Below are 27,967 nucleotides of genomic sequence, written 5' to 3'. Positions count from 1 at the left end.
CGGCACGAACCGGCGCTAAAGTGCCATCACGTGGCACGAGACAGGCCCGGGTGCGGGTAGACCATTAGTACCGGTTGGTAACACCAACCGGTACTAAATGTTTGGGGGGGGGGTTGGTTTTATTTTTTGTTTTTCCTTTAATTTTATGTTTTCAATTTAATTTAGTGATTGTTTTACATTATAATGAGATGTTAAATCATTAGGTGAAAGTACCGCAGATTAGTTTCGACTGGATGCATGTGGATCCTAGCTAGCTAAGTGATCAAGTATATGCCATATATCCATATTGGGCGCAGCTACGGATCAGCCGGATGATTTCTTAGAGAAATCATCCGCCTGCACAGCCGTCTAATCCTTCCCTCGCAGCCATTGGATTCGTACTGAAGAAAACAGAGTATCCACGGAAGCAGCGCCGCACGGCTTCGCAAAGCAGGAGCAGCGCCCCCCTCATCAGCGGGGCTGGATGTTCAGCAGCAAAGGCAGCATGGTGATGCGCCATTGGAGCACCAACACCAGCGCGATGGTGCTCCAACACAGCACTGGCGACCCATCGCAGCTCCAGCCATGTGCCACTGCAGCGCCAACACCGGCACGCGGCGCTCCAATGCAGCCCCGGCGGCTCGTCGCAGCTCCGGCCCTACTTCATTGCAGCCGCAACATCGGCAGACGGTGCTTCAGCGCAACCCCGGCGGCCATTGGCGGACCTCCATTGCAGCACTGGTGCCCCCGGCGAAGCTCCATTGCAACACTGGACGGCATCGACGGAGCTTCATAGCAACACCAACGCCCCGACGAAGCTCCTTTGGCAGTGGTGTTGTGATGCAGTGCGTGGCGATGACGAGGACAGCTGAGATGCAGCGCCGACAGCCATGGCGGATGCTGCGATGCAGCGTTGGCGGAGATGTTGCTTCGGTGCAGCGCCGGCGGCCCATAGCGTTGCCGATGGCATGTGTGCGATGCAGCGCGGGGGCATGGCGGAAGCTGCGAGGCGGCCATGGAAAAATCTGCGACACAGCAATGCAATCAGCAGGAAAGAAAATTGTGTGGATGTGGCTTCCGTGTGTGTGGATAAGATGGAGATGGGGAGCGGCGCGTGGGTCCGGCCAAGGACGCGTGTCGATCGCTGGAGACGGCTAGCGCCTCGCTGTTTTAAGCCGGATTAAAACAAACCTTTTCCATCCATATTACTTGATCACTTAATTAGGTGATCAAGGTAATATGGATATGGCATATACTTGAACACTTAGCTAGGATCCATCCAGTTGAAACTAATATGCGGTTTCTTTCATAAATGATATAATAACTCATCATCATCATCATCATATTAATATAAAAACTCTTGCATCATATCATCACCAACAACAGTATACTAGCTAGCTAAAAATCATCATATATAGTCGTCATTACCACTATTTAATCATCATAGTCATTACCGCTATCTAATCACCACCAACACTAGCTTAAATAAGAAACATTCACTTGTACCAGAAGCAAAGATATCATCGAGTTCAACATGGTCATGATATTAAGAGCGTTCGTAACACCACAAAAGCAAATCACTCTTTGAGATTAAGTTCAGGACGAAGAACACGGACATGAGAGGACAAGTACTAAGAGCATGAACTAGCTAATCACTCCTGCTGCTCTCTCTCAGGTAAAATAGCATAGAACATGTATAGCTCTCCTGATTCATCATATTGGAGCATGCAGATGAACCTGTCTCCTAATTATGGGCTGCGCTTCTGCTTGCTGCCCCCTAGTACTTCTCTGTGATCGTTAACAATTTTGCTCCAATCTTTCACTATTAAGCATTCCTCACTTTTAGAAATCCTGAACGCACTCATGTGCAATGTAGGATGTCTTGGCCGTAAGCTAACCATTGACATGCGACCTTTAGTCTCGATCGACTGAGGCACATCTGTCATCGGGAGTCCCTGTTGAAGAACATAGTATAGTAATATACTTAGCAATGAAAGTTTAGCTTGAAAAATAATGTATGCAAAAGATGCACTGAGGACAAATAGTAAAAATCTTACCATCTTTTCTAAATAGATGTGACCGTAGTTCAATACGATCACTATTGGTCGCACGTTTTGAGTACTAAGATTTTCAAATTCAAGAAAATAATTTCTCTTGACAGCATCAAGATCCTCAAGCCATGAAACATAATAACTTATCTCCTCGCAGTTTAGTTCAGCCCCGGGACAGTGGACGGTCCTGTCTACGAAGCGCCGGACATGTTTGCTTGAATGGAAATAAGCTGTCCATAGAAATTAGTTGTCAACTATTTTTGAGTAAACAATATCGAAGACATAAATATGGTTGAGAAACTCACATAATGATAGAACTGGAGGCGTCTGCACATCGACCCAGATGTCTCTATTACCTTCAATATCATCTTCCGGACGAATATCAAAGGTGATAACCATATCAGGCTCAAATGCATAAGCCTTGCATAGTGCTTGCCAAGTTTTGCATTCAAAATAGGTGTATGTGTCTGCATTGTATAATTTGACGTTGAAAGTATAACCATGCTCGGTCTTCAAGTAACTCTCTTTACCTCCATAGTTTCCATAGCACTGAAACCTATCTTATCCAAGACAAAAATTCTTGCATGGCAGGGGATGCGCTAGTAGAATAGTGAAAATTTAAAATTATAAGTTGAAGCAAATGAAGCATATATAAGTCATGCTTAATTACGAAAAAAGACTTGTCGTTGTGACTTACTGTATCCACTTCGAAGGTCTCATCCAGCTTGATGCTGAAGCGCCTATCATCAACAAGGAAATTTCTGTCGCACAGGCCGCGCTGGTCTTCACAGTATTCGCACTTAATGAAATCTTTTTCGTCGTCAGACGACATTTCCTATGTTCATATGCATGGGTGAAACATTAAACACTTACTAGTTCTATTAATTCAACTAAATAAACTAGTTCTTTTAATTTAACTAATTCAACTAAGCATTTACTAAAAATAAACTAGTTCTATTAATTTTCTTACAAAAATAAAGTAGCTAGTTCTATATAGTAATATTTTAATTAGATCATCAAATCTCAGATACCTAAATTTTCTTACTAAAAATAAACTAGTTCTATTAATTCAACTAATTCAACTAAGCATTTACTAAAATATATAAAGTAGCTAGTTCTATATAGTAATATTTTAATTAGATCATCAAATCTCATATACCTAAATTTTCTTAGTAAAAATAAACTAGTTCTATTAATTTTCTTACTAATTCAACTAAGCACTTATTAATTTTCTTACTAATTCAACTAAGCACTTACTAATTCATCTAACATTAATATATCTAATTCATCTTTAAGTAAAAGTATAAAAAACTAACTCATCTAATTAACACTAGTTAATATCTAGCTAATTCATCTAACAATTGACATTAATATTTAACTTTTCTATCTAATTCATCTAACATTCGGCATTAATCTAACATTCTTATCTAGGTAATTCATCTAACTCGATCATCTAATTAACAATTTGACATGCATTAATCTAAAAAACAGAAAACAGAAAATAAGTAAAAAAAATGTGTGCGTGTGCGCGCGCGTGTACGTGTTTGTGTGTGTGTGTGTGTGTGTGCGCACGAGCGGGGGCGGCGGCGTACGGGCGGTGGGGGCGAGACGGCGGCGTACGGGGCGGCGGCGCGAGACGGCGACGACGGCCGGCGGCATATGGGGCGGCGGCGTGAGACGACGACGACGGGCGGCGGGGGCGATGGCGAGCGGCGGGGGCGGCGAGGGCGTGTGACGCCCGGATAATTAAGCTACAGCAACTTTCTACTAATGATGCCCCGTCACCTCGATTACTGTTGCTAATCTCGCGTTAGTTCGAAACTGATTCAAATTCAAATTCAAAATCAAGCAAACAATAAAAGTTTTTAAATATTAAAACTAAAATATTCGGGGTGAGCCAAATAATGCATAGGTAAGTATTGTGGAGAAACCACACTTTTATAAAAGTGTAAAATACTCTAAAATGTTTTAAACAGTAGCAAAAACAATTAGTTGAATGCCTTTTACAATAAATAAAATATTAAACTGTTTTATTTTGTTGCCCAAACTTATGTGGCAGTAGCCTATTTATTGACACTAAATTAGGGACTACTTTTATAGTTTATAAAACTAAAATAAAACGAAAAACAGAAAAGAAAAATTAAACAAAAGGAAAAATACAAAAGAAAAAAAATAACAACAAAACTAATCTACTGGGCCCTGTGGCCCATTAGCCGAAAACACGGCCCACTTAAACCCTTCCCCTTCTCCTGTTCACCCCCGTCGCGCTGGACGCGCGCACCGCGTCCATGGCCGAAGATGGCCACGGGGCGGCCATTCGGTGCCCCCCGGCTCCTTTAGGTCGACGGCACGCGCGCCGGTGTTTAAACGCCGGCGGGACCACCCGTCAGGCCATTAGCCGCTAGCAGCCGTCCTAACACCCACTGACCGGTGGCCCCACCTACTGTAGAGTTTAAATTAATTAAACTAACCATGTTATTAAACTAGGACACTGACAGCCGGACCCCATCCTGTTAACTAACTAATTAAATTAACTAAAGCACTACTAATTAGCTTACTTGCTGACTACTGGGCCCGACTGATCAGTTTGACCAGTCAACCTGCTGACTGGGCTAGTCCCAGTCTATGACAGGTGGGCCCCATGTTGACCTGTTTACCAGGCAACTGGTCAACTTTTGACCTGCTGACTCAGCAGGCTGGCCCCACCTGTCAGCCTGTAATGCCACTGCTGTGTACAGTTCTCTCTGTACACCTAGCATTTAATATTTAATATATTTTCAAATTAAGTAAATTCAAGAAATTCAGAAAATGATTTAAAACTTTGAAAATTAATAGAAAATAAACCATAGCTCAAATGAAAATGTTTTCTACATGAAAGTTGCTCAGAACGACGAGACAAATCCGAATATGCAGCCCGTTCGCCCGCCACACACCCCTAGCATAGCAAACACGCAACTTTCCCCCTCCGGTTCATCTGTCCGAAAACACGAAACACCGGGAATCCTTTCCCGGATGTTTTCCCCCTTCGCCGGTATCACCTACTACCGCGTTAGGTCACCCCTAGCACAACGTATTGCCGCGTCTTGCTTTGTGTTACATTTGATTGCTCCGCTATTTATTGTGTTCCCCTTCCGTTACTTCTTTCCGGTAGGCTCCGAGACCGTTGCCGATACCCCTGTGATCGACTACATCGACGACGACGCCTTCTTCTTGCCAGAGCAACAGGCAAGCCCCCCCTTGATCACCAGATATCGCCTATTCCTTCTCTCTACTGCTTGCATTAGAGTAGTGTAGCATGTTACTGCTTTCGGTTAATCCTATTCTGCTGCATAGCCTGTCATTGTTGCTACAGTTGTTACCCTTACCTGCAATCCTAAATGCTTAGTATAGGATGCTAGTATTCCATCAGTGGCCCTACATTCTTGTCCATCTGCCATGCTATACTATCGGGCCGTGATCACCCGGGAGGTGATCACGGGTATATACATACATACATACATACATACATACATACTATACAGGTGGTGACTAAAGTCGGGTCGGCTCGTTGAGTACTCGCATGTGATTCCGATGTGGGGGCTGAAAGGACAGGTTGCTCCATCCAGGTAGTGGTGGGCCTGAGTTCCCGACGGCCCCCGACTGCTACTTTGTGGCGGAGCGACAGGGCAGGTTGAGACCACCTAGGAGAGAGGTGGGCCTGGCCCTGGTCGGCGTTCGCGGTTACTTCAAAATAACACGCTTAACGAGATCTTGGTATTTGATCTGAGTCTGGCCACTGGCCTATACGCACTAACCAACTACGCGGGAACAGTTATGGGCACTCGACGTCGTGGTATCAGCCGAAGCCTTCGTGACGCCAGCGACTGAGCGGCGCACGCCAGATTGGACCGCGTAACGTGACTTCCTTTGTAATGGAGGTTGCTAGGTCTACTTCCGGATGCCCTCGCAACGTGCAGGTGTGCAATGGGCGATGGGCCCAGACCCCTGCGCTATAGGATTTAGACTGGCGTGCTGACGTCTCTGTTGTGCCTAGGTAGGGCTGCGACGTGTTGATCTTCTGAGGCCGGGCATGACCCAGGAAAGCGTGTCTGGCCAAATGGGATCGAGTGTGTTGGGTAATGTGGTGCACCCCTGCAGGGAAGTTTATCTATTCGAATAGTCGTGTCCCTCGGTAAAAGGACGACCCGGAGTTGTACCTTGACCTTATGACAACTAGAACCGGATACTTAATAAAACACTCCCTTCCAAGTGCCAGATATAACCCGGTGATCGCTCTCACACAGGGCGACGAGGGGAGGATCGCCGGGTAGGATTATGCTATGCGATGCTACTTGGTGAACTTACCATCTACTCTATTCTACATGCTGCAAGATGCAGGCTGCCAGAAGCGTAGTCTTCGACAGGATTAGCTATCCCCCTCTTGTTCTATCATTCTGCAGTTCAGTCCACCGGTATTGCCCCTTTACACAGATAGCCATGCATAAGTAGTGTAGATCCTTGCTTGCGAGTACTTTGGATGAGTACTCACGGTTGCTTTTCTCCCCTTTCCTCTCTTCCTGGTTGTCGTAACCAGATGCTGGAGCCCAGGAGCAAGACGCCACCGCGACGACGACTCCTACTACACCGGAGGTGCCTACTACTACGTGCAGGCCGCTGACGACGACCAGGAGTAGTTTAGGAGGATCCCAGGCAGGAGGCCTGCGCCTCTTTCGATCTGTATCCCAGTTTGTGCTAGCCATCTTATGGCAACTTGTTTAACTTATGTCTGTACGCAGATATTGTTGCTTCCGCTGACTCGTCTATGATCGAGTACTTGTATTCGAGCCCTCGAGGCCCCTGGCTTGTATTATGATGCTTGGATGACTTATTTATGTTTTTAGAGTTGTGCTGTGATATCTTCCCATGAGTCCCTGATCTTGATTGTACACATTTGCATGCATGATTAGTGTACAATCGAATCAGGGGCGTCACAAGTTGGTATCAGAGCCGACTGCCTGTAGGAATCCCCCTTTCCAACTCCTTGGCCGAAGTTGAGTCTAGTCATTGCTAAACTTTTACTAACATGGCTGTGTGGCTTACAGGCCCACGTCACCATTGGGTGGTATTAGGATCTTTTATTCCTCGTCTATACTCTGGGACTCTGATCTCTCTCCTATTCGGGTTTAATGAATTTACTAAAATCTAACTTTAGGATCTCGTTACTACTTCCTCCCGGAGAACCCCTCACTCCAGATGATTGCTCCGTGAACCAGAAGAATTCGAAGATACTCTCTGATATTCTCTCGAGACCTTGTGCCTGTCGCTTTTGCAATTCCCTACCACGGAAACATCCCTATGGATAAATACTTACACATGTCGTTCTTACTTTTATTCCCAGTCGATCTTGTTATTGCAAGATACCCCGGGAATACTTTGTGCCTACTGCCTTGCAGTTCTTTGCCACCTGAATACCCCTATGAATAATTTCTCGCACTTATCGAGTATCCGCTCATCCCCAATTGATTCAACTAATTGAAAAAATTCTTCGAAATGCTATTTGAACTACCGAAAACCCCAAGCAGCCTATTGCTCTTGAAATTCTTGCTTGCTTGCATTATGGTTAATCCCACAAGTCTCGTAATCATATTGGCATCCCTTGTCATTATCATTTTGAGTCCGTTGGTTCAAAATGTTGCGAATGCTCGCAATCCTCAATCAGATCCTAGGATTCATCCTTTCGGCTCAGACGTCATTTTAAACATGAACTGAATCTCGACCAATCAAATTATTGTCGATTTTACCCCTAAGCTTACTCAACTTATCCATCCTTAATCAGAGCGTTTGCTTCTGATACTTTGATTTGGAAATCATAATTCCTTTACATGTGGGCTTTGAATTAGCTAGTTGCTTCTATAATCCAATGCCTTCGCATTGTTTCTTCCTCTGGTTGTGTGCCGATACTCACATCAGCTTCGCTATGGACCGTCGGATCCTTTGTTGAAATATCATCCGACAGTGTCCTTCGTATACAAAAACCTCGAGAAGTTCTTTCCCTGATACATAATGCCTTTGGTAAATTGTATCCTCTCGTTTTGTCACCAATGCTCTACTATCGAGCTTGTGTTATTTACTATTGAAGCTTGTGGTATAAGTTCCCAAGATGCCCCTAAGGGTTGAACCTATGCTGTCCCAGATCCGGGTAAACCCGAGAACTATCATGAGTCATACTCTTCTGGTGTTTTGCTAGATAAAATTTAAACATTACCACTTCTTCGAAAAATGAGAAGTGAATGAAAGGTTATGCATTGGAGAAGTGGGAGTCGACCTTGAACTTTGTGTTCATGCCCATGGACACGATGTAGATCCTATCATGAAAGCTTCTTGTAATAATAACTATTTCCTTGATATAATATGCTTTTGTATCGGTGAATTGATCCTTTGCAATCGTGCTTCCGACCATATGTTCTTCTTTGATCCCATTTCTCGCGCAAGTTTAAGCATTTGTCTTCTGTGGAGCAATACCCCAGTCCAACCTCTACTTTGATCTGTCGTCGAGTATTACCCCCTGGTATCTCGAGATTATCACGGAACTGCATAACTACTTATGAGTTCTTCATCAAGTATTACATTCTCACTGATTCAAATTTTTCATGGGCTCTGAGTTATTAAACACTCAAAGACACCAAAAACTGAATTGAGTCCGCACTGCGATTTAACAACTCTTAGTAATCTTCATTGCTTACGAGTTGTACTCGATCATGTCATTCCCAGCTGATTGACTACATCATCATCGTCAGGCTGACTGCTTGACCATTCTACCTATGTCCTTCATCTCCGGGACACAATTCCAACAGTGCTCTAAGATTACATCGACTTTCAGCATCATTTTGTTCGTCTTGAGAGACAACTCTGAATTCTGAGGTGGCATCTTATCTGTGGTTATAATAACCTTTTGCTTCACCATTCCCCTAGCTTGATGTTGTCGCCGATCGATTACATCTTCTTGAAACCTCTCGACAAATTTGTAGCGATCATTTTCAACAATTTGACTTCTTCCAAGTTGTGCGTCGAATTCATGATGAGAAATACCATCCTTGCCCCCGAGATGATTTGTATTAACATCGAAAAAATTCTTGCATTCACTCTGACACAAAACTTGTTCATGTTTTGTGTTGTACCTATAGTTCCTTTCTATCCAACTTATATTATGATTCTACCTTGGAGTATTACCATCTTTTATGTCAAGAATGTCGTAAGAATTTCACCACCTCTTAAGAATTCTTGGTATAGTGATACTTCTCACCCTCACCATTCTTTCTTGGTACCCGTGTTCTTTCTAACCGGAATACCGACAATTGAACTATGTTGTGTGAATTCAAAACTTCTATCAACCCTATTGCTTCGAAGTGAATGGTCGAGTTTCATTCTAATTCTTTTGTTCATTAAGTCACCATCCTAACATTGATCGTGCAACCCAGCCCATATTTCGGGTGCACCTTTCAACCAATGTTTAATTGTGTATGTTTTTCCTCGAGCATACATCATTATATCATTTGGTATGACAAATGTTATCTCCTTGTTCACATAATTGTGGAAATCCATGTTTTTGGAAATCTCGATGAGTTGTCGCTGAGTCCATCAGCCACCTCCTCATCCTCTCCTTAGTTTATTGATGAACTCTTGTTTTGGTACTCGCTCCCATAGTTCATTTTCCGAGAATCTTACATTGTCATCTTGTCAATTTGTGTTGCACCTTTTCTTCTCAGGCATCCTAAGTCTAAGGTATCCTGACACAAATCGGATCTGAATCTCGGTCAGATATGATGGTTGGGACATATTTCCAAGAGTTATAATATTGGTCTTTATGTGACCCGGTAAGGTGATGTCGTGCCTAACACACCTGGTCGGAGGCCCTATTGTTATAGCTTCCTTTTTAGCAAGGATATCCATTCTTCCATGAGGAAATTGTAAAACTTATTGTACAAGTTGTTCCCGATGGATCCTTCGTGCATCCAAATTCTCAACCTTACTTGATGACCATGTCAATGCTATCTCGAAGCATGTCTGTGGTACTCTGATCATCGATAAGAACATTTTAAGCACCATGCTAAATTTCCTTTACCAATTATTCAAACACCGTTGACTGGGTAATGTCATGAACTTCCTCTGCCATTACCTAAATGGTTTTCTACGTTATATCCTGTCATGGATATCATGCTCTGCTTGTCCTTGGGAAGGATATACCCCTGAAATATGTGTTTAAACACATTTTCCTTTACATTGTTCTGATTAATCTGATAATCACATTTTCCATTCCATTGTCTTGTTTAACCTTTCCTGTGGTATATATGATCTAAGCAGTAATATTCTCCTGCTTATGTAAACACCTCGTCGTACAACCTAGTCAGTAAGACCCTGTTACTATTGTTGATGACATTTCGGTAACCACCGATGGACGAGAACTTTGCCTATTGGTCCGCCTCGTTCAACGAGCAGGAAAATGGTTCTCTTTGTCCCTCGCCCTTGGTACCAAAGTTGTTGCCAACATAAATGGCAGGCTACCCTCTGACATACCTTACTATCGTGACCGTGCAAGATGTCAGCACCCTTTCTACTTTTAACCCACATGGTGGGCCCATAACCCACAGTTCCACAAGATCGAAACCTGACTCTCTTGTACACCCTATTGACAAAGTTATTCCTAGAGCTTGACTTCGTATGTAGTTCGTGGGCCACCTTCCTAGTGATCTATTCTGGTATCAGACACAATACTTATTCCCATTGCTCTGAACCCCTTTCACATTTCATATCAGGCAACGAATGATTTCCTATGCGCTTGAAACTTCTACTTTGCACCTTCTTACTTTGCTCTCGATAATTTCTTAAGTTTCAATTCGAGAGTTACTTTCGCCACCTTCCCTGATGTTATCGACCAGATAGACAACCTTGCAGAGGTCTGTTCTCCCGGACTACCCACCCTTTACTCTTTCATAAGTACGATGGAGTTCCCAAAGAAAGGATGCCGACTTCATCATGATGACTTGAAGCAGAGAAATCAAGACAACAATGTAATGGATCGACCTCTTCGAGAAGAGCAACCAAGACCGGAAGAATCGTCAGAATTTCGTAATCTATTCTTCCCCCTTACTCCCTTCTTAAATCTCGGGACGAGATTTCTTGTAGTGGAGGAGAATTGTGACGCCCGGATAATTAAGCTACAGTAACTTTCTACTAATGATGCCACGTCACCTCGATTACTGTTGCTAATCTCGCGTTAGTTCGAAAATGATTCAAATTCAAATTCAAAATGAAGCAAGCAATAAAAGTTTTCAAATATTAAGACTAAAATGTTCGGGGTGAGCCAAATAATGCATAGGTAAGTATGGTGGAGAAACCACACTTTTATAAAAGTGTAAAATACTCTAAAATGTTTTAAACAGTAGCAAAAACAATTAGTTGAATGCCTTTTACAATAAATAAAATATTAAACTATTTTATTTTGTTGCCCAAACTTATGTGGCAGTAGCCTATTTATTGACACTAAATTAGGGACTACTTTTATAGTTTATAAAACTAAAATAAAACGAAAAACAGAAAAGAAAAATTAAACAAAAGGAAAAATACAAAAGAAAAAAAATAACAACAAAACTAATCTACTGGGCCCTATGGCCCATTAGCCGAAAACACGGCCCACTTAAACCCTTCCCCTTCTCCTGTTCACCCCCGTCGCGCTGGACGCGCGCACCGCGTCCATGGCCGAAGATGGCCATGGGGCGGCCATTCGGTGCCCCCTGGCTCCTTTAGGTCGACGGCGACCCCTCCCCGAACCCCCTCTGACGAACCCTAGCCCACTCTCCCACCTCCCTCGCGCTGCTCTCTCCTTCCCCGCACGAGCCCGAAGCATTGCCGCCATGGCCTCCGTCGATCTCGCGGCCACCGTCGCCCCCACGCCTTGAGACCACGCCTAGGAGATCCGTCGTCGTCCAGTACGTCCTCTATGAGGACTCATTCGAGCTCTGCGCCTCTCCATCGCCGGATCCGCATCGTCTTCTACCTCCGGCCAACGGAGCTCCGTCGCGTCGATTCGCCGCCCCACGCGCTCCGAGACCTCGTCGAGCCTCCTTGAGCTCCCCGGTGAGCACCACATCCATCCCCATCGCTTTCCCCACTGCCGAGTCCCTCCTAGATGCCCCGACCACCATTGCCGAAAGCTTACTCCGCCGCTCACCTCGCCGTTGCGGCCACAGCTCACGCTGCTCGCGTCTGAGCACATCATCGTGCTCAACGTCTCTGTAGGATGCCGTAGCACCCACCTGATCTTTCCCTCGTGCCCCCCTGCGTCTTCTCCGCCGGTGCCGTTCTCCGGCCGCCGCCTCGGCTCATTGCCGGTGCCGTTCCCGGCCACCTCGGCACCTGCATCTTGCCCCACCGGATGCGCGCGAGCGTCAGCTCACCGTAGGACCTAACCGCGCTCCAAATGGGCCACTGTGGCGGATTTCCGGCGCTGTCCCGCGTCGCCCCGCCGTCGATTTGGTCACCGGCGCGCGCGCCGGCGTTTAAACGCCGACGGGACCACCCATCAGGCCATTAGCCGCTAGCAGCCGTCCCTAACACCCACTGACCGGTGGGCCCACCTACTGTAGAGTTTAAATTAATTAAACTAACCATGTTATTAAACTAGGACACTGACAGCCGGACCCCACTCTGTTAACTAACTAATTAAATTAACTAAAGCACTGCTGATTAGCTTACTCGCTGACTACTGGGCCCGACTGGTCAATTTGACCAGTCAACCTGCTGACTGGGCTAGTCCCAGTCTATGACAGGTGGGCCCCATGTTGGCCTGTTTACCAGGCAACTGGTCAACTGTTGACCTGCTCACTCAGCAGGCTGGCCCCACCTGTCAGCCTGTAATGCCACTGCTGTGTACACCTAGCATTTAATATTTAATATATTTTTGAATTAAGTAAATTCAAGAAATTCAGAAAATGATTTAAAACATTGAAAATTAATAGAAAATAAACTGTAGCTCAGATGAAAATGTTTTCTACATGAAAGTTGCTCAGAACGATGAGACGAATCCGGATACGCAGTCCGTTCGCCCGCCACACACCCCTAGCATAGCAGACACGCAACTTCTCCCCTCCAGTTCATCTGTCCGAAAAAGCGAAACACCGGGAATCCTTTCCCGGATGTTTTCCCCCCTCGCCGGTATCACCTACTACCGCGTTAGGTCATCCCTAGCACAACGTATTGCCGCGTCTTGCTTTGTGTTACATTTGATTGCTCTGTTATTTATTGTGTTCCCCTCTGTTACTTCTTTCCGGTAGGCTCCGAGACCGTTGCCGATACCCCTGTGATCGACTACATCGACGACGACACCTTCTTCTTGCCAGAGCAACCAGGCAAGCCCCCCCTTGATCACCAGATATCGCCTATTCCTTCTCTCTACTGCTTGCATTAGAGTAGTGTAGCATGTTACTGCTTTCGGTTAATCCTATTCTGCTGCATAGCCTGTCATTGTTGCTACAGTTGTTACCCTTACCCGCAATCCTAAATGCTTAGTATAGGATGCTAGTATTCCATCAGTGGCCCTACATTCTTGTCCGTCTGCCATGCTATACTATCGGGCCGTGATCACTCGGGAGGTGATCACGGGTATATACATATATACATACATACTATACAGGTGGTGACTAAAGTCGGGTCGGCTCGTTGAGTACCCGCATGTGATTCCGATGTGGTGGCTGAGAGGACAGGTGGCTCTATCCAGGTAGTGGTGGGCCTGAGTTCCCGACGGCCCCCGACTGCTACTTTGTGGCGGAGTGACAGGGCAGGTTGAGACCACCTAGGAGAGAGGTGGGCCTGGCCCTGGTCGGCGTTCACGGTTACTTTAAAATAACAAGCTTAACGAGATCTTGGTATTTGATCTGAGTCTGGCCACTGGCCTATACGCACTAACCAACTACGCGGGAATAGTTATGGGCACTCGACGTCGTGGTAGCAGCCGAAGCCTTCGTGGCGTCAGCGACTGAGCGGCGCGCCAGATTGGACCGCGTACGTGACTTCCTTTGTAATGGAGGTTGCTAGGTCTGCTTCCGGCCGCCCTCGCAACATGCATGTGTGAAATGGGCGATGGGCCCAGACCCCTGCGCCATAGGATTTAGACCGGCGTGCTGACCTCTCTGTTGTGCCAAGGTAGGGCTGCGACGTGTTGATCTTCTGAGGCCGGGCATGACCCAGAAAAGTGTTTCTAGCCAAATGGGATCGAGCGTGTTGGGTAATGTGGTGCACCCCTGCAGGGAAGTTTATCTATTCGAATAGCCGTGTCCCTCGGTAAAAGGACGACCCGGAGTTGTGCCTTGACCTTATGACAACTAGAACCGGATACTTAATAAAACACACCCTTCCAAGTGCCAGATATAACCCGGTGATCGCTCTCACACAGGGCGACGAGGGGAGGTCGCCGGGTAGGATTATGCTATGCGATGCTACTTGGTGAACTTACCATCTACTCTCTTCTACATGCTGCAAGATGGAGGCTGCCAGAAGCGTAGTCTTCGACAAAATTAGCTATCCCCCTCTTATTCTGGCATTCTGCAGTTCAGTCCACCGATATTGCCCCTTTACACAGATACCCATGCATAAGTAGTGTAGATCTTTGCTTGCGAGTACTTTGGATGAGTACTCACGGTTGCTTTTCTCCACTTTTCCCCTTTTCCTCTCTTCCCCCTCTTGTTCTATCATTCTGCAGTTCAGTCCACCGGCATTGCCCCTTTACACAGATAGCCATGCATAACTAGTGTAGATCCTTGCTTGCGAGTACTTTGGATGAGTACTCACGGTTGCTTTTCTCCCCTTTCCTCTCTTCCTGGTTGTCGTAACCAGATGCTGGAGCCCAGGAGCAAGACGCCACCGTCGATGATGACTCCTACTACACCGGAGGTGCCTACTACTACGTGCAGGCTGCTGACGACGACCAGGAGTAGTTTAGGAGGATCCCAGGCAGGAGGCCTGCGCCTCTTTCGATCTGTATCCCAGTTTGTGCTAGCCATCTTATGGCAACTTGTTTAACTTATGTCTGTACTCAGATATTGTTGCTTTCGCTGACTCGTCTACGATCGAGCACTTGTATTCGAGCCCTCGAGGCCCCTGGCTTGTATTATGATGCTTGTATGACTTATTTATATTTTTAGAGTTGTGTGTGATATATTCCCGTCAGTCCCTGATCTTGATCGTACACATTTGCGTGCATGATTAGTGTACGATCAAATCGGGGGCGTCACAAGGCAAGACAGCGATGGGCAACGGCGTAGGACGGGAGCGGCGGCAATGTCGCGAAGAGGTTGGAGATGGGGAGATGAAACTAAATTTTTCGTAAGTCCTATATATATGGGAAGGGCCTCTAGTACCGGTTGGGACCACCAACCGGTACTAAAGGCCAATTTTGGCCAGGACAAGCGGCAGGAAGCGGCCACCTTAAGTACGGATTGGTGGCTCCAACCGGTACTAAAGTCCACCCTTAAATACCGGTTAAAGCCACGAACCGGAAATAAAGGGCGCGCTGTGATGTAAAAAAGTAAATGACTGAAAAATAGCAAATGATGTCAGAAAGTGTTGAAAATTGATGACGTCGCTTTGAATGGTGCATACGGAATGCAAAAAATTCTGGAGTTCAAATAAGTTTAGAAAAATGAAGTGCCCGTGTAACAGATGAGTTCTCGTCTGAAACCTTAATACTCCGAAAGAGATTGTCCAGTTTGTACACAAAGTGCATCTAGTTTTCGCCGTAACCCTCTCTACTTTTTTGCACATGCTATGTGGGTGAAATGATGATACCATGCCAAGTTTCAACATTTTCAGAGTTCATTTTGTAGTGATTTTCAATTTCACGGTCATTTAGCTCTCTAAACAAATCTGTAAATGACTGAAAAATAGCAAATGATGTCAGGAAGTGTTGAAAATTGATGACGTCGCTTTGAATGGTGCATACGGAACGCAAAAAAGTCTGGAGTTCAAATAATTTTAGAAAATTGAAGTGCCCGTGTAACAGATGAGTTCTCGTCCGAAACCCTGATACTCTGAAAGAGATTGTCTAGTTTGTACAGAAAGTGCATCCAGTTTTTGCCGTAACCCTCTCTACTTTTTTGCACATGCTATGTGGGTGAAATGATGATAGCATGCCAAGTTTCAACATTTTCAGAGTTCATTTTGTAGTGATTTTCAATTTCACGGTCATTTAGCTCTCTAAACAAATCGATAAATGACTGAAAAACAGCAAATGATGTCAGGAAGTGTTGAAAATTGATGACATCGCTTTGAATGGTGCATACGGAACGCAAAAAAGTCTGAAGTTCAAATAAATTTAGAAAAATGAAGTGCCCGTGTAACAGATGAGTTCTTGTTCGAAACCCTGATACTCCGAAAGAGATTGTCCAGTTTGTACACGAAGTGCATCCAGTTTTTTTCGTAACCCTCTCTACTTTTTTGCACATGCTATGTGGGTGAAATGATGATACCATGCCAAGTTTCAACATTTTCAGAGTTCATTTTGTAGTGAATTTTAATTTCACGGTCATTTAGCTCTCTAAACAAATCAGTAAATGACTGAAAAATAGCAAATGATGTCAAAAAGTGCTGAAAATTGATGACATCACTTTGAATGGTGCATACGAAAGGCAAAAAAAGTCTGGAGTTCAAATAAGTTTAGAAAAATGAAGTGCCCGTGTAACAGATGAGTTCTCGTCCGAAACCCTTATACTCCAAAAGAGATTGTCCAGTTTGTACAGAAAGTGCATCCAGTTTTTGCCGTAACCCTCTCTACTTTTTTGCACATGGTATGTGGGTGAAATGATGATACCATGCCAATTTTCAACATTTTCAGACTTCATTTTGTAGTGATTTTCAATTTCATGGTCATTTAGCTCTCTAAACAAATCGGTAAATGACTGAAAAATAGCAAATGATGTCAGAAAGTGTTGAAAATTGATGACGTCGCTTTGAATGGTGCATACGGAACGCAAAAAAAGTCTGAGATTCAAATAAGTTTAGAAAAATGAAGTGCCCGTGTAACAGATGAGTTCTCGTTTGAAACCTTAATACTCCGAAAAAGATTGTCCAGTTTGTACACAAAGTGCATCTAGTTTTTGCCGTAACCCTCTCTACTTTTTTGCACATGCTATGTGGGTGAAATGATGATACCATGCCAAGTTTCAACATTTTCAGACTTCATTTTGTAGTGATTTTCAATTTCACGGTCATTTAGCTCTCTAAACAAATCGGTAAATGACTGAAAAATAGCAAATGATGTCAGGAAGTGTTGAAAATTGATGACGTCGCTTTGAATGGTGCATACAGAACGCAAAAAAGTTTGGTGTTCAAATAATTTTAGAAAATTGAAGTGCCCGTGTAACAGATGAGTTCTCGTCCAAAACCCTGATATTCTGAAAGAGATTGTCTAGTTTGTACAGAAAGTGCATCCAGTTTTTGCCGTAACCCTCTCTACTTTTTTGCACATGCTATGTGGGTGAAATGATGATACCATGCCAAGTTTCAACATTTTCAGAGTTCATTTTGTAGTGATTTTCAATTTCACGGTCATTTAGCTCTCTAAACAAATCGGTAAATGACTGAAAATAGCAAATGATGTCAGGAAGTGTTGAAAATTGATGACGCTTTGAATGGTGCATACGGAACGCAAAAAGTCTGAAGTTCAAATAAATTTAGAAAAATGAAGTGCCCGTGTAACAGATGAGTTCTTGTCCGAAACCCTGGTACTCCGAAAGAGATTGTCCAGTTTGTACATGAAGTGCATCCAGTTTTGTCCGTAACCCTCTCTACTTTTTTGCACATGCTATGTGCGTGAAATGATGATACCATGCCAAGTTTCAACATTTTCAGAGTTCATTTTGTAGTGATTTTCAATTTCATGGTCATTTAGCTCTCTAAACAAATCAGTAAATGACTGAAAAATAGCAAATGATGTCAAAATGTGTTGAAAATTGATGACATCACTTTGAATGGTGCATACGAAACGCAAAAAAAGTCTGGAGTTCAAATAAGTTTAGAAAAATGAAGTGCCCGTGTAACAGATGAGTTCTCGTCCGAAACCTTTATACTCCAAAAGAGATTGTCCAGTTTGTACAGAAAGTGCATCCAGTTTTTGCCGTAACCCTCTCTACTTTTTTGCACATACTATGTGGGTGAAATGATGATACCATGCCAAGTTTCAACATTTTCAGACTTCATTTTGTAGTGATTTTCAATTTCACGGTCATTTAGCTCTCTAAACAAATCGGTAAATGACTGAAAAATAGCAAATGATGTCAGAAAGTGTTGAAAATTGATGACGTCGCTTTGAATGGTGCATACGGAACGCAAAAAAAGTCTGAAGTTCAAATAAGTTTAGAAAAATGAAGTGCCCGTGTAACAGATGAGTTCTCGTTCGAAACCCTGATACTCCGAAAGAGATTGTCCAGTTTGTACACGAAGTGCATCCAGTTTTTGCCATAACCCTCTCTACTTTTTTGCACATGCTATGTGGGTGAAATGATGATACCATGCCTTTGTTTTTAACAGATGCGTTTTCGGTCGAAACCCTAATACTTCGAAACAGATTGTGTAAACATGTAAAAATATACATAAAATATACATTGACCTAAATGCTATGTGTAAACATGTAAAAATATACCCTCTGTAAAGAAACTATAAGAGCATTTAGATCATGATCTTATATTTTTTATAGATAAATACATCAAAAATACTTTGATCATCAATGATCTTTTTGTGTAAATTCTGAATTGTCAATATGAGTCCTCAACAGTTTGTAAACCGGTGAAGACTCATATTGCGGCGACAAATTCTGCACATAGAGTTCAATGAAGGCCAAGTGCTTGTGATAGTTTGAGAAGTAACATATTTAAGGTGGTAAAAACCTTGTTAGGAGAGCGAGGTGGGACTAAAAAACAGCCTGGCACAACCTCTTCAGTACCGGTTCGTAGCATGAACCGACACTAAAGGGGGACTGTGGGGCCACAGCCTCTTTAGTACCGGTTCATGGGATGAACCGGTACTATAGATCTCCGCTCGCCTAGCCATTTGAACCGGCACTAGTGCCGGTTCTGTTACAAATCGGGACTAATGTGCTTCACATTTGACCCTTTTTCTACTAGTGCGTGCCAGGGCAGCTGTCGGAGGTGGTACGCTGTGCCGTCGATCGACACGCTGCCGGCGTCGCCCTCAAACCGCACCTGCATTTGCATGTTGGCAAGATCGCGCACGCCGGAAATCAGTTGAGCAGCCATTGTCCATTACTACTTTGATTAGAAACGCTTTGATCCGATCCAGTTCCCTACCATGATGGCGTGGCCGCGGTTGACGATGGAGACGTTGACGGGGGCGTAGGAGTGGTTGAGGAGCTGAACTCCCCGTCGCGCTCTGCAATCAAGACATCATACAACGGACATGAATCATCAAAACATGTACGCATGGGTTCATCGGAAGGGAAGGGAATGGGGGTTATGTTATGTTAATGGATGGATCGATCGGCGGAGGGGGACGGAGTGTACCGGTCTCCTGCTAGCCTCTGGCTGCAAGGACGGCCAAGATGAGGATGGAGGCGGAGAAGAAGAGGAGCACCGCGGAGGCTAAGACAGCGAGGTGGACGCATCTTGTTTCCTCCTGTTATTTGCCTCTTTGGTGGGTGTGTGTGTGTGGAATCGCCTGCTCTTTGGTGTTGAGCCAGGGACAGGTGCGGCATATATATAGTGCGAGGAAAATGGCACGGGTCAGCCATGGCCGGCCTGCGGCCGCGCTAGGTAATCGGAAGCTAACCTTCTGCGACGTACGTACACACATCCAAATTCACAGCTAGCCAAGATGTGTTCGGTTGTGCTCCTATCTAAAGACTCTGAACAAAATCCACAGGTTTGTTGAATATATAAACAATTTTCTGATTAATTTAACCAATAAATAAATCACGAGCATGGCAATGACAGTATTAAACATATACTTATATTTGATCACGTAAACACGTACAAGACACAAAGCAGAAAGATTTACAAAACTAAACTAATACGGCAACACCGAAATAAATAGGAGCAGGATAAACGTGTTATACCCTCGAGTAGGCCAAAACGAAGCCGCGACAGCGATATCCTCAGCGGCCTTCTTTTCAGCAATGGCCTTCTCGACAGCGAGTCGGTCGGCTTCTGTGGTGGTGGACATGGTGATGACAAATATGACACGGGCGCAGACGATGTATAGTGGACGTGGACGTACGGCGACGAGCAGTCACGTAGGAGAAGCTCCCAAAAACCTAGTCGGCCTCTGTCGGTGTCAAAACCGGCGGATCTCGGGCAGGGGGTCTCGAACTGTGCGTCTAGGATCGATGGTAACAGGAGACGGAGGACACGATGTTTACCCAGGTTCGGGCCCTCTCTATGGAGGTAATACCCTACTTCCTGCTTGATTGATCTTGATGAATATGAGTGTTACAAGAGTTGATCTACCACGAGATCGTAATGGCTAAACCCTAGAAGTCTAGCCTATGTGTATATGGTAACGAATGTCCCATCCGGACTATGCTCTCCAGTTTATATAGATACTGGAGAGATCTAGGGTTACATGTAGTCGGTTACATAAGAAGGAATCTTCATAGTTGGTCGCCAAGCTTGCCCTCCACGCCAAGTAGAGTCCAATCCGGACACGGTGCAGTCTTCGGCCTTCATGTCTTCACAGCCCATCAGTCCGGCCCATGGATAACAGGCCGGACGCCCGAGGACCCCTTAGTCCAGGACTCCCTCAGTAGCCACTGAACCTGGCTTCAATGACGAGGAGTCCGGCGCGCAGATTGTCTTCGTCATTGCAAGGCGGGTTCCCTCCCTCCGAACTCCGGAATAGTCTTCGGATGTAGTAGATATATTCGGACCTGTGTATATATAATTGCAGAAAATACAATATTCCACGAGTCTGATTTGTTGATAACTGTTTACGGCATCGCATCACGCCTGCCCGGTTACTATTTGCAACCGTTGGCTGGCACGTCGCCCCACGTCACGGGATGCGGTTTTACTGGCACGTCTTGCCAAGGCAGAGATCGTGTTCCCTTATTCACGGGATTCTCATTAATGAAGGCGTGGGCAACCCAACCGTCCTCTGGGTACAACTCTCTGGAGATTGGTAAGTTTCGAGACCCAGGTGGATACGCTTAGTATCTGGGGTCTTTATATAGGGTCCCAGACTCGTCTTCTTCCTTTGCACTTGCTTCTTCCTCAACCCTAGCCACCCCAAGTTCCAACCCTCGGGTTCCCATCGCCACCATCCCTAATCATGTACGGATCCAGCCGTCAAGGCCGGTGGGTGGTGTCGGTGTCATAACCGGCGGATCTCGGGTAGGGGGTCCCGAACTGTGCGTCTAAGGCGGATGGTAACAGGAGGCGGGGGACACAATGTTTACCCAGGTTCGGGCCCTCTCGATGGAGGTAATACCCTACTTCCTGCTTGATTGATCTTGATGATATGAGTATTACAAGAGTTGATCTACCACGAGATCGTAGAGGCTAAACCCTAGAAGCTAGCCTATGATTATGATTTGTGTATATCCGTATCGACTAGCCTGGCCTCGGTTTATATAATGCACCAGAGGCCTAGGATAACAAGAGTCCTAGCCGAATGCGCCGGTGGGGAGGAGTCCTTGTCTTGGTCACCAAGTCTTGTAGAATCTTCCTTGTATGCGGCAGCTGTCCGAACTGGCCCATGAGTATACAGCCGTGGGGGTCCTCGGCCCAATCCAACTGATCGGGAGACGACGTGATGAGTACCCCCTAGTCCAGGACACCGTCAGTAGCCCCCTGAACCGGTCTTCAAGTTGGGGCGCTCCTCGATTCTTCCGAACTGTTCTTCATCTTCGGTTGTCGGTCTTGAAAACTGGTTGAACAAATCTTCTCATCTTCGATCTTGAGGGTCGCCGAAGTGCATCCGACGAGTTTACACGTCGGGTATCCGAGGAGCCCCTTTAAGTTTCCGTACTTTATCAATGCCTTGTTATTTTTATGCCACACCTCGGTTTTGAAGTTGTTCCCGGGCGGCAGTGTCCTCTTGCATCCAAGCCCCAACGCCGGACTGTATTCGAGGTATCTTTTGCAGCCGGGTACCAATGCCGGGCTGTATCCGAGCTCCAACGTCGGACTACATCCAAGCTCCAACGCCGGACCGTATCCAAGCTCCAATGCCGGACTATGGTGGAGCTTCAACGCCGGACTGTATCCGAGGTGTCATAGATCACCTTGGTTCTAAAAAGTTTAGCCGAGCTCAATGCCGGAAATGCCCTCTATGGAGCCAGCCACTGGCGCCTGAGCTTTATGCCAGACTGCTTCCGAGGTGGTGCACCACCAGACAGCGGGCTGATTTTTTGTGAATATTTTTGATTGGTGCAATTTATTCTCTGCCGAGATATATAGCCAGTATATGTATATCCGGTAGCCCTCAAGGTGTGTGTTGGTCTAAAATTTGAGATGCACCTGAAGGAAAATATGAAACTGCTGACCCTAGTAGCCCCTGAGACTCAGGTCGATTTGCGAAATCGGCGTGAGGATCAACTCCTAGCTCGGCAGCATACATAGGAATAGAAACGTAGTGTAATATATTAGAAATAATAATGATCAGCAGACGGGCCCCTGAGAGAGGGTCGTGAGAAGTCGCCGTGATATATTAGCTTGATGCCAGATAGGTCCAAATGGTACTTATTGTTGTCCGAAGACGCGCTTTCCCATAGTTCGATCAAGCCGAACACTGAGCCCTTTGAATTTTCTACATTGAATAGGCAATGCAGTAGCCCCTGAGACACTGGTCGGGTGGCAACACCAGATCAGGGGATCAATGTGCCCCTTTAATATTTGTAAATAATGAGCGCAAAGCCCAGTAGCCCCCGAGCCTTAATGTGGGCACGGGTGGCCGAATTAAGGATAGATATCTAGAGTAAAATCACAGATTATGTGTAATGATTCTATGTATCCAAGTACTTTACATCATTATTTTGACTCCATTGCGACCGTTTATCAGTTGAAAGTGGCCCATCGTCAGCTTCTACCCATTTGTAGATACTACGCAGGGTGTTTCCGCAATAACAAGAGAACCCTTAGCTGACGTCTCGGTGCCCGAAGGCGGTTGTGTTAGCGGAAACGAGGCAATCAGATATGCGGGCCTTATAACATTCGCTTAGTCATAGGAGCTTTAAACTATAGAAGCTAGCTATGAGCCCCCGGTTAGTGTTCGGCGACATCCGAGGTCAAGCCGTAAACACTTCGGCCAATGTTACGAACGGCCCATCATTTAACATAGTCATCGGATCGTTGACCAGTTTACACTTATTGTGATAGGCAGTTTTTGGCTTTCTCCACTGAGGTGCTTAACCATGCGAGCTGGAAGCACAATCGCAGTGGTTCTCCCTTTGCACACCTAGCCATACAAAGCGGAACGTAGGAGGCAAGCACAGGAGCTGGGCAACCCAACTATTGACCAAAGACACAATTCGAAACCAATGCATATATAGTAGTGTCCGAGAATGTTTTTGCCGAATCTCTAAAGGTGTCCGGCGTTGCACTGCGAGAATTATGCTGGAAACACACAAATAGTTTAAAAGTGCCATAAGCTTGGAAAACCAGAAAAAAAACTTCAGTAAAAACTGGACGTTCGAACTACAACAAGTGTTCGGTGCCAAATCGAAAATTGGTCTTAGAAAAAAAGGTGCTTCTGTCGTGCTTTAACATGACACATCCTATCTCAAGACTTCAAGCGGGTCAGCCTACGGCTTCAACCTCCTATCCTGAAGGCGGAGTACTTCTCGTTAGGCCAGTTTAGTAAACTGATCTCTAGCGGTTTTGAAAGAGAAATTAGGCTCCCCGGCTAGTGACCACACACTCGTGTCGAAAAAGGGAGTGGTAAATAATAATAAAAAACTTTGCAACGACTAAGAAGAAGAACACTTATTATAAAACGGCTCATTTAAGAGCCCCCAAGTGACTTGGGTAAAATAATTTTATGTATAATGATTGTATGTACCGAAGTACTAATATCATATCTTTGTTCACCCGAACTTTAAACGCGTCTTAACCGACCGTCGGCTTCTCCCTCTTTGGTCAAGGACCGAAAAGTGTTATGTACTCCACCTGTTGAAAATATGGACGGTGTTTCCGATAACCAGGCAATTAGGCCATAAGGCTGTAACAGACAAAGCGTGCTCAGGGAACTTATGCTATATTACTGACAAAGTGTAAGAAGCATCTTCGAAGAAAATAGTACCCCCACCGATACCTTTCTTCGATTGCTCATTGTTCATATGAGACTTGTGCAATAGATTTTTTATACTCATGAGTTCCGTTGTGTGCCGACCATAATTGAAAACAATAAGAGTGCTAGCTTTCGGCTTCACCCAGTCTGAGGTCCGAGCTCGGATGATCCGACCGTGACAATCGCAGAGGTGCTCCCTTTACTCCCTAGCCGAACAATCGGGAACGTAGGGGTAAACACAGGAGCGAGGCAACCCAGCTTGCAAATCGCTTAAGTCAATATGGTGCATATTGTGGCGTAATACACGAACAAGGAACGAAGCCGTTCAAGTATAATCATATGCAAGAGGAAAGGCTTCATGAAGGAAGCCCCCAAGTGAACTGGGTATTTGAATTTGTGTGTCACAAACAAGGTTATGACAAGGAATTTTTTTCACAAACAACTTTTTGCCAAAAAGGTATAATGCTAGGTCAAACCGAACACAAGTTAAAAATTTAAAACTTTGAGCATGAAGGCATCTTAGCTGGTTAATGTGTTCGGCATTGATGACGCGGTCCGAGATTGATGCGGGACAAGGTTCCATCCCCCAAGCCGGTCCCGAGGTGGCAGAGCGAAGAGCTCGGCACTCCGAAGTGGTGACATAGCACGGCCAATGCAGGCCGGCAGAGTGACGCCGAAGTCCCCGGCGTGGGGTATGTCAGTACACCGAGTTGACGATACTGCCCGACCCGGATCATTTTCCTGTGCACAAAAATAGTGCAAACCGGAGATAATAGTAATAATAATAATTAAAAAAATCGTTGCATAATAAATAATTTATGCAAAGTGAGTAATAAAAGAAAATATGGCCTGCGCGCCGAAGTGAACGTCGATGCAGGGCGTCGGCGTGATGCGGTGAAGGCGTGGCAAAGCCTGAATTCATAGGTCGGTCCGAGTTCCGGATGCGGCGTGCGCCGGACTATGTACGGAACCTGACCGAACCACCGTGCGACCGTCGTTAGTGCGGCCATCATTCGATAGACCTGCGTACAGATGATGGAACAAACCAGAGTAATAATTTCTTCGAAAAAATAAACCCAAACAAGCAAAAATTACTAGGATTAATAGCACCTGGTTTATTTGTTGTAGGAATACATGGAAAGGTGACTCCCAAAATTGGGACTCAATCCGCACATCCATTGCCTGATGGGCGATAAAGCGTTGGCATGGCAATGCTGGCAAAGGTTGGCTTGCCGAGACAAAGCCCTCGGTCCAGCTAATCGTGACGAAGCTGGTCGGCTGGTGACACCAAAGTCACCGGAGTAGGTTGATGAAGAGATGAGGAAGCCCCCGGTCTAGCCGAGGTGTTGGAGCAGCTCGGCGAAGAGATGCCGGAGTCTACATGTCAGCCGATGTGTCGAAACAGGTCGGCGTGTTTGATGATGATTTGAAGAAGAGGCAGCATGGTGATGCCGACGCAGGTCAGGACTTGTGACGCGATCGACGCTAGCTTGATGAAGCTACCGCGTGGCGATGCCGGTGTGCCCGCTCCGTGTAATCCGTGGGGCAGCGATGTTGATGATGATTTATCCTTCGCGATGCCGAACTCTTGTTCGGCTTGCCGAGATGATGATCGAAGGAGTTGAGCTCGGCTCAATAAAGCGGCGACGTGTCTAGCGTAGGTCGGCAGCTGTGGAGCAATACTGCCAGACTGGTTTGACACCAGCGTGATGGTGAAGATTACCTCGGAGGAGGCTTAAAATTTTATGGGTACGTGTTTAAAAACAACACGCAATACCCTAGAAAAAAAATTCCTTCAAAAGGGGTGTCCGATATTCCGTTGATGAAGAAACATGAACTCGGGCCGGATTCGTATTCGCGCAAAAAACGGATCCGAAAATCGTTGCGCTCATTGGAGGTTTCCCGGAGTTTGAACGGTCGGATCGAGCTGAAATTTTGAGGGGTGGTAGATATAGGAATTCCGCAGCCGATCAACGGTTGGATCTTCCAAAGGACGTCCGAGCTAGATGCTGGATGCGACGCTCCAAACTCGTCCAGATTCCCATCCAGATTCGAAACGGCTCCGGTATATCGCGGATTGCCAGAGATTCCTCCATCGGAACTTGACAAAATTTTCCAGGGTTGTTGTAGACTCAATTCCGCACAATTCCACCGAAGCAATCGTTAAAACGACACTTGAGGAGGCGGTGGCGGCGGATACAAGTTCACTGTCCAGAAAAACAGCACAGTTGCCCGAGGGCAATGTTGACGTTGAGCCCCCGGGCTCCCTGGATGATTCCTCCATGATCTTGATAGAGATCGGAGTTGATGTTGATGAAGTCCCTCATCCGAACATGACGATCGGAGGTAGGGCGCAGTCCTCGGTCCAGCCAAGGTGACCAGTCGAGCTGGTGACGAAGATGCCAAAGTCGCAGTTGATCTGCAGGCGAGCCATCGATCTTTTGCCGATCACACAGCGGAACTCTCAATGAAAGCATCAATTTCGGTGTCAAAACCGGTGGATCTCGGGTAGGGGGTCCCGAACTATGCATCTAAGGCGGATGGTAACAGGAGGCGGGGGACACAATGTTTACCCAGGTTCCGGCCCTCTCGATGGAGGTAATACCCTACTTCCTGCTTGATTGATCTTGATGATATGAGTATTACAAGAGTTGATCTACCACGAGATCATAGACGCTAAACCCTAGAAGCTAGCCTATGATTATGATTTGTGTATATCCGTATCGACTAGCCTGGCCTCGGTTTATATAATGCACCAGAGGCCTAGGATAACAAGAGTCCTAACCGAATACGCCGGTGGGGAGGAGTCCTTGTCTTGATCACCAAGTCTTGTGGAATCTTCCTTGTATGCTGCAGCTGTTCGAACTGGCCCATGAGTATAGGGCCGTGGGGGTCCTTGGCCAATCCGACTGATCGGGAGACGTGATGAGTACCCCCTAGTCCAGGACACCGTCAGGTGGCTTCTTCTGTCACAGAGGAGGATATTGCGAAGCTTCGCGCTGCAAGGTATCTGACCCCGGAAATCCTTCATCGGCTCCCTACACAGGGGCAGGTCGTTCCTACCCCCAAATCCGGCGAGAGGGTAGTGTTTGTGTCCAACTTCCTCCATGGGTTAGGGTTCGCGCTTAACCCCTTCGTCCGGGGGCTCATGTTCTACTATGGGCTAGACTTTCACGATCTGGCCCCGGACTCTATTCTCCTCATCTCGACATTTATCGTCACGTGTGAGGCCTTCCTTCGGACTCCTCCGCACTTTGGTCCGTGGCTCAAGACCTTTGATGTGAGGCCGCAGGTGACAGAGGAGGAGCAGGCAGAGTGCGGCAGCGTCACAATAGGCAAGCTTGCCAGCGCGGTTTGGTTTGAAGGATCTTTCGCCAAGTCTTCCGACCTATGGCAGCAGGGGTGGTTTTATATCAACGAGCCGCAGGGCTCCAAGTGGGTGGCTACGCCAGCGTTCCGACCCGGCCCTCCAATTCAGCTTGCTTCATGTATCAATAAGGGACCGGACTAGGGATTCGTCAGTGAAGTGCAGACTCTGCAAGGTCGCATCTGAAGCCTTACCGAGAAGGGCATCGGTCTTGTGAACGTCGTTCAAGTAATTCTAGTCCGCCGGACCCTGCCATGTCAGCGGCGGCCTCTCCGTATGTGGGAGAATCCAGAAGGGCGGCGGC

The sequence above is a fragment of the Triticum aestivum genome, chromosome 7D, assembly GCF_018294505.1.
Source record: "Triticum aestivum cultivar Chinese Spring chromosome 7D, IWGSC CS RefSeq v2.1, whole genome shotgun sequence".
Lineage (NCBI taxonomy): Eukaryota > Viridiplantae > Streptophyta > Magnoliopsida > Poales > Poaceae > Triticum > Triticum aestivum.
This window is presented reverse-complemented; position numbering follows the sequence as displayed.